Source organism: Solanum tuberosum, unplaced genomic scaffold (assembly GCF_000226075.1).
Source record: "Solanum tuberosum cultivar DM 1-3 516 R44 unplaced genomic scaffold, SolTub_3.0 scf00609, whole genome shotgun sequence".
Classification (NCBI taxonomy): domain Eukaryota; kingdom Viridiplantae; phylum Streptophyta; class Magnoliopsida; order Solanales; family Solanaceae; genus Solanum; species Solanum tuberosum.
In genome coordinates this window covers 202,272-210,897 of record NW_006239522.1, presented here as the reverse complement: position 1 = coordinate 210,897, position 8,626 = coordinate 202,272, and the positions used below count along the sequence as shown (strand labels likewise).

Here is an 8,626-nt window from a genome sequence, read left to right as displayed (position 1 = left end):
GGTGCAAGTGATTAACCGATGAATATGAACATAAGAGAGAAGGACAATGACTGAAATTTCTCGCAATGAAAATTTAGAAAAAAGTGAATTATTGGAAACATAAAAAGTTTTTACTTACATTGATTGAATAAAAAAGGAAGAAAATAAAACAATATTTGAAAAGACAGAAACGTTTATATTAAGAACTCTAATTGGAGAGATAAGTAAGACACATAATCCCAAAAGGAGGAGAGAAGAAAATTGCAATTAAATAATTAAATTAAAATCAAAAATTAATTAATCTTATATGTAGGTAATTTATAAACTATGTTTGTAATTAAATAAAAGTATGTGTATATATTGTTAATAAAAGTTTTAAGTTGTATATTTTTATAATTTATACATTTAAAAAGGATATGTCCTACAATATTCTTTTGTTCCGATTTATCTTATTCGCTATTTTTTTTAGTCAGTATAAAAAAGAACGACACATTTTTATATTAGTAATAATTTAACTTTAAAATTCTCATCTTATCCTTAATAAAATAATATATAACCCCCACATACTTGTATAATTTATTTTAAACTGAACTTCTAAAGTTTTTCTTCCTTTCTTAAATTGTATGTTTGACACCTTGTTTAAATTATCGTTACATGTTCTTTTGTATTGTATTGTTAGTTTAAACGAAAAAGAGCCTAAAATATCCTTCAACTATCGAATTTGGGACAAAAATATTCTTCGTTAACCTTTGGCTCTAAAATGCCCTTAACGTCAACCTATTGATCCTAAAATACCCTTCTTTTTTACGTCCATAATTAAAAAATAATTAAAATTTTCATTTATTACGTGTCACAATTTTATTGATGTATTTTACAATTATCCTAAACTTATTATATCAACCCAAATTCGGATCTACATAATATCCACTCCGCCTAAAAATCTCATTAAGCTAACAGAAAAACTTTTATTCTCATAGATTTGGTTCTTCAAGTTTTTTTTTTTCAAATTCTTCGGTGGTGATTTTAAATTTCCTTTAAATATATCCCCAAATTATTAAGTAAATCTAAAATTAAGTGCAATAAATGATTTTCAAAGCTATTCAAACTATAGGTCTACAAACTCCAGTTCTCCAATTTTGAAATTGAGATGCAAAATTCTTCGGTTTCATAAATGGAGTTTCAATAATTTCCTTCAACTTTTTTTTTCATCTTATTCACTAAATCAACTAAATCAGATTAGGTCAAACCAAATATACTTCAAAGTTGATTATATTTAAAGATGGGATAAGGGTCTGAAAAATATCCCAACTTTGGTCGAATTTGTTGTTGCGATACTAAACTTTCATGAGGACCTCTTACCTCCCTAGACTATATAATACCGTATTTTTTACCCCCTTAACTATTTAATAGTGTATTTTAAATGTATATATGTGCCCACGTGGACATATTACTATTTATAATTTTGCATTATTTTTTATGTCCACGTGGGAAAATATATATGTTTAAAATACGGTATTAAATAGTCTAGGGAGGTAATAGGTTCTCATGAAAGTTTAGTATCGCAACAGCAAATTCGACCAAAGTTTGGGTATTTTTTAGACCCTTATCCCTTTAAAGATTGAACAACTTACAACTTTTAAAAAGAACCTCAATCGAATTAGAAATCCTTCAAATATCAAAATCAGTGGATAAATTGTAATTTTAGGAAGTGTATGATTTAGAGCTTGAAATATGATTTGTATTGTATTTGAATATTAAGACGAAGAAAAATTGGTTTAAAATATGTTGAACATCATTGAAGCTAGGATGAACCTCTAATGGAGATGTCAAATTTTTCTATATAATTTGTTGTTTATTTTGAAGTGGGTGATTCAAATTATTATTCTTGGTGTCATTGTGAAGTTGTATTTTATTTTTGAAGGGTTTTGTAGATGGATTAAGGTGACTTGGATGAATTTAATAGTTGGGTTCAATGAAGAAGATGAACAATTATATGAAGAACAAATTAAATTTAGATTAATTAATAAATGAAAATTAAGATTTTTTTTCCCGTTAGTTTAATGGGATTATGGGTGAGGCGGATATGAGGTTATTAGATAGATTTGGATATGAATTTGAATTTGATTAGTTTAGGTTAATTTTAAAACACAACAATGAAATTGAGCCATGTAATAAATGAGATTTTTAATTATACTAGATATAATATGCCCATGCTAAGATAAAGGCCCGACGAATTGAAATTAATTATTTGTATTACAAAGTTGTAAGGAATGCAAATTTATATTTACAAAGATACTATAAAAGTGCCTCAGATATGGAGGAATGTCCATAGCCCTTTCGTGTTTGTTGAAAGTTTAACTAAAATAAGAAACTAATTTTTTTACAACATTTGATTGATAAGAAAAAGCAAACAAACAATATAGATTGCTGACCGTATACAACTCTAGCTTTATTTCAACCGTTGCGTCTTATTCAAACTGCACAATATGAATAAATGCATTAATGATCACCTAGTTAAGCTACCAAAAATTTGATAAACAGTTCAACACACAATTACTGGAAAACATATCTAGGTCAATTCACCACTTGTATTTTCAAGAAAATAATATAATTAATCAAATAACATGCTCAAAATATATCTCAAACTAAATTTATTAAAACTTGTCTACTGAAAAAATTAAACAGGGATAAAGACAACATTGTTAGTTCAGTACATAGCCACTTGAACTTTGTTTCGAATCATCAATAAATAGTACGTATCATCAAAAATGATTTACTATTCAAATTGATGGGTTAGAAACATATAGTAACTTTTAAGCAACCATTATATAGGCATGAAGCTACCTGTTCACAAAATTTCAGTACCATGACAATTTGCAACATTTTTCGTAGTCTTCATGGGTGAATCTTAGATCAGGTGTATTGTGCACTTTCAATTCAATTTCAGTATTATCCTTAAAATCTGAAAGGATCTAAGTACTTGTTCCTTAGGTTCATAAGATCAATAGTAGTGACAACATTCAAGTATATTAATGTAATCCAAGGTGAATGTCTAAAAATAAAAGAAAATAACAAGAAGAGAAAATTTCGATACACATCTTACATCTAAGCTTCTAATGTAGAAACATTATAACAAAAAAAATTGAATTGGTGAGCAGATGAAGATTCAGATAGCGACAAGATGATCATAATCAAAGTAGAAAATATAATGTGAATAGATTATGGAAATGTCACCTTGGTATTGTTATTGTTAAAGAATTTAACAACAGGATAGTCGTTAGGGTCCTCTTTAAATATATATAACTACAATAAAAACAATTGTTCCTTTAACTAATTTTGCCAAGGTATCCACAACAAAATCCTAAAAGCACGTAAGATTATTGATTAAAACTTTACCTAATATCTCAAAAAAGTAACAGAAGAACCATACAAATATCTAATACCAGAAAATCTACACAAAGTTCATCAAAAAGCTTGAATAACTAAATAACAGGGCAAGAAAGTGATGAATTTGGCCACGCGGAAGGAGCTGTGAAGTTCTCAAATTTAAAGTTATGCAATAAGAGGAAGAACTTTCAAATGATGCGTAGGTAAAATGTCTCAAGGAAAAAATAAATAAGAAAACAAAAATCTAAAAGATAAACCTCAAAATACAATAAGCATGAAAGTTTAGACACTGCAAACTATAGATTAGCTTGACCAATCACAATATGGCACTTTAGATTAAATCTATTTTATTGAAACCATAAGAATAGATATTAAGCCTACTTTTATTCAATGCATTTTTATTTTCTAATATCTCTGTGTTCTTGACGATTTATAGTTTTCTTTATAGAAAAGAAAAATATCAACTTAATTGATGTCATATAGCTGACCTCAGAAAAAACCCTCATAATTTATCGCAATAACATGTAGTAGTGTAACATAAAGCAATACTGGCGGATCAATTAAAATAAGGACTCTAGATTAGCCAAGTCCCGTAAAGGAGGTACATCCAATCGAGTTAAAGATTATGCATCATTGTACTATGCAGCTAATCCGTTAGGAAATGCTGATACTTATGCAGCTTTTTCAATAATTTTTCACTGATAAGTTTCCTTCCTAATTTTGTAATATCAAAATGTAAGATATGTATTTCAGTAAGTTTAGCTACAGTACCAGAAATGAAGATGAATAATAATCATAAAATTTATTCAATAGAGATAAACCTACTCTGAGTTACCATTGATCTCTATCGTGCAACCTTAAATTGCATGAAAATTCTCTTTTAAAAAAAAAACAAACACAACTATAAAATCTAAGCAAAAGAACAAAATATAAAAAAAAAAATTGAATAAAAACAATGACAATATATGTTTAAATGTTAACCTTGTTCTTTGCTAAGGTTCAAAACATTGTTCGGTCAATTCTTAGAACTATCAGATATGATTTTTCTCCTGGACAGATACAAATTATCATTTGACATAAAAAGTGCTAAGCTAAATTTGTCACTCAAGAGGTGGCCCAGTGGTTTGCGCTTGGGACTTGGAGGTCTCAAGTTCGAAACCCCTTGCTTGCGAAAGCAAGGGGTTTGCCTTCTGGGTCGAGCTCGTCGCACCGGGCTTGCCTAGTGCGGGTTACCTCTCCTATGTGATTTGCAAGCTATTGCATAGGAGCGGGGGTTTTACCCTGTGCGCACCCAAAGGGTAGCGGTTGCGGGTTTCCCTTGTAATAAAAAAAAATTGTGACTCAAGAGTCAAGAGAAAATGCATAATACATTTTTTGAGGATCTGGGAACCTCATCACTGTTTGTACTTTTAAGTTCAAATTGTGTATTAGAATACTCTAATGGTCCAATGTTTTATATTTATAAGAGCTCACTTATAGATGCTCCAAGTGCATAGTTTCCAAAAAAACTAAAGAAGTCTAATAAGTAGAGAATGAAAGAATAGAACATTTTATTTGGTGGTGACACAAAGGAGAAGCATGTTCTAAGCACAGATCCGGCATATTAAATGTAACATCTCGAGGAGGACTAAGAACACTCCAACTCTAATCTTAAAACAAAAATGCAAGTCATATAAATAAAATAGCTTATCCAATGATCAACAATAAATGTTAACTATCTTATCCATCCTAAAATACATTTGTTGACATCTAGCATATAATCTCATCAAAAGTCACTCTCTTACAACAGGTATTTCTAAAACTTTAAATGTAAAATATACATGGACCTTTTGATGTTTCAACTCAACATCTTCCAACAACTTCAAATATTAGGTAGAAATAGTGTTTCTCTCACATTCACAACACAATGAGCATTAGAACTTGTACCATGACATAGCCAAAGCAGGGAATTACTTGCATGTATAAGGAAAAATAGAAATATAAGATGCAGCATAGTTGGTTTAGACATCTAGGATATTTAGTAGTAGTAAATTCATTCAATAACAACTTTCAAGCAGCGATCTACTCCATTTACCATTCTAATTATAAAATTCAGGGCCATAGCATTAAAGGGTATACATTTAAAAAAATCAAAAGTTCATTTCTCTTTTCTCTTCGGTTGTTGCTTTAAATTTTCTTTTTATGTTTTTGTTCGTTCCCTGCTTAACATTCTGTTCTTTTTTTTCAAATACTATTGCAGTTTCCTGGTTGTATTTGATCTCTTCTTCCTTTCCTTGTTTTTGGTCTTTTTTTATTCTTCTTTCTATGCATCCTTTGAGGGTTAAAATCAATCTTTCTTCGTCTATGTTGGCTATTCTTGAATTAAACCTGAGCCTCATGACCCTTTCCTGCATGGGTCCATAACTTCTCATCTTGCTTGGAATTTGATTCACTATCAAAACAATAGGTACGTTTCTTGTTTTGAATGTTAAGCAGGGAACGAACAAAAACATAAAAAGAAAATTTAAAGCAACAACCGAAGAGAAAAGAGAAATAAGAATTGTTTACGAAAGCCAGAACGCAGAAGATGCCGGAAAAAAAAAACAACCGTAAAGATCGTCATAGATGAAGAGCAGCTAACAAAGGGCGCAATGTCAACACTCAAATATGCAAGCATTCCAATAAACATTAACTCCCTGAGTTTCTACCATTACCTGCCTGTACATGACATATATAAGCTTAGCTTTTAAAATCTTGGCTACATATTCAAAAAAAAGTAGGAATACTATCAGTTACTTGTTTGACTTAAATAAAAAATATGTGGTCAACTAAACTCATAAAGAGTTATGGAGAAGGATTTCTTACTAAGTTACTTTGGAATGCATCGTCGAGAGGCTTATACCAACTGCATTTGCAGTATGGCTGATTGCAGATCTTCGAAAGATGCTCAACTGATCATTTTGTAGGAGAAGCATCTGAAAAATTGTTATACATTTATAGATATTGTTGCTCGTAGATAATGGTATTACCATATCGCCTGAAGAATGGTGCTTCCCTATTGAAAAATTTCAGGAAAAAAGAGCAATATATCTGAGAATTTTTCAGATATTAGGTGACATGCTATAAGTTCTTCAGCAATGACGCTTGACAACTAAATGTACTCGAGATTTTCTTAGCGATTTTGTTCTGCTTGTTCGAGCCTAATATCAAGAAAAATGAATCATGAAAACTACAAATGAATTCTTCAAAAATGCACTACTTTTGGCGAATCCGACATGCACCTCTTGACATTTTTAAAGAGTCCGAGCAACATAGTCCTGGATTATGAGACATGACAAGCATAAATACCCATGGATCTTAAAATCATTTATCACCTCTGTACAACCCTCTAAAAACGAAATTGGAAGCTGAAATTGGAACATTGTCCTAACAGCATGATCTTGTGGACTCTCTCGTCAAATATTTTTTATGACCGAGAAACTACTGAGATAATGGATTTATCACAATGTTGTTATTCAATTAAATACAAAATTTGATATAACACCCAAACTTCAAACGTGTGATGTACACCTAGCACATTTTCGCGTTCCACATAGCACAACATTTACTGTTGAACCAAACCCCTAGAACATGGGATTCTCTTGGCATTCACCAATCATTTTTAAAAAAAATAAACTGATTGTTATTTCATCATAGGTACTCTTTTTATAGATCAACTAATTTAGTGAAGAACAAGCAATCCCTTGGTCCCAAATAACAAGGCAACTTTTACCCTCATAGATTAAGAAAAATACTGCAAATATTAGATAGTAATTTATTCGATTAGGTCATATGGTAAGACTTTCTCCCACATGCCAATTGTGTTTGAAAACATAAGGTACAATAGATGACATTCTTATTCCATACAACTTAAGCTATCCATCTATAATTGTGGCGGACAATTATTCTTTAGGAAAAAAACTATGCCACATCTTATAACTATGTTTTTCTATTCAATACTTTAGTGCTTACTTCCTTTAATCTTATTCTTATTGCTTCCCAAGAGTCAAAACAATGGATAATAGAATAATTGGAAATAGCTTATGACATATTTCTCAAATATGACTTCATCTCTGACATATTTAAACAATTGTTTAAAGCCTAAATAGCCTAAATTGTAAATACTAAATACACCTCTATGAACTTCTAAAATATATTTTAGTCATAGCCACTGGCCCTGTTGGTCCTATACATATGATTTTTCATTAATGAAATTGCAATATCTAAATAGAGGTGGGGCTGGAGTCACCCTCTAAAACCTAGTGATAAATGCGATAGCTTCTGTGGAAGTTCATATGAGCAACTCAAATCCAAAAGTGGAATAAAACTTCCTATCCTCAAAGTTTCGCAAGCATATAATTCTAAGTCACCATCATCTTTTCATCAAAAAAAAATTATTTCATCAAAAGTCACCATCTAAATGAAAATTTGAATATATAACATATAAATATCATAAGAAGAACAAAGAAAAAAATACCAAAAGGAACAATGAAAAAAAAGTAACTTGCTACTGCTTTCCGGAAAATATGATAGTATATACCTGGAATTAATCATATATACCTTCAGGTTCACAATCATAAAGATTACAAGCTCTAAGTGTTTGTTGAAACATCAGCACCTACAAAGAGATCAAAAAGCAACTGTTAAGAAAGCTGAAAATAGTAAAAGAACTGTATCGAATGCATACGCTTCTCTGCAAAAATATTATTGAAAGTGAATAGGGAGAATTGAAGGCTATTCTTTTTTTTTCTTTTTTATAAAATCGGGGTAGGAAAAATGGGGATTAAATTACAATGTGGGTGGAGAATTGAACCTTGGATGGGAGCTACTGAGATTCCCCAAACTGAAGGCTATTTTGATTTAGCAACAACCAATGTTTCTAATTTGAAAAAGAGACGAAGTTTTTAGGTCATCTTCCTCAAATCTCGAACTATATAGTTAATTTAGCTCGTAACCCAAGCTTTAGGAGAAGTCGGGAAGAAGAGATATGATGAAGAGATGCAAGGAAGTTTTTCATTGTTCTTTTTTGGCTCTTAGATCTCTCTCCTAAGCAAATAGCAATTGTTAATCATAATCTGGAAGTATTGGAGAGAGATCTGGAATGATTTGGAAGGGAAAGGAAAAGGAAAAGGAACTTACTTTGTTAAAATATCAATTATGCGTAATTACAATTTTACCCTTGCATAATAACATAATTACTAATTTGCCCCTGGTCGTCCTAGGCTTCACTCTTCTATATTAT

At 30.6% G+C, this 8,626-nt stretch overlaps 1 long non-coding RNA gene across 2 annotated transcripts; it reads right to left on the bottom strand.

Moving 5' to 3' along the window:
- Window positions 1-2,213: 2,213 nt before the first annotated feature.
- Window positions 2,214-8,485, bottom strand: LOC102581062 (uncharacterized). 2 transcript variants are annotated; one of them, XR_001472249.1, is made up of 3 exons: window positions 8,198-8,485; window positions 7,925-8,002; window positions 2,214-2,456 (listed from the first exon to the last, which is right to left on the bottom strand). It is a non-coding gene; the product is annotated as an uncharacterized lncRNA (long non-coding RNA). The 2 variants fall into 2 exon arrangements; XR_368844.2 differs by lacking the exon at window positions 2,214-2,456 and adding an exon at window positions 6,256-6,400.
- Between the last annotated feature and the right edge of the window lie 141 nt (window positions 8,486-8,626).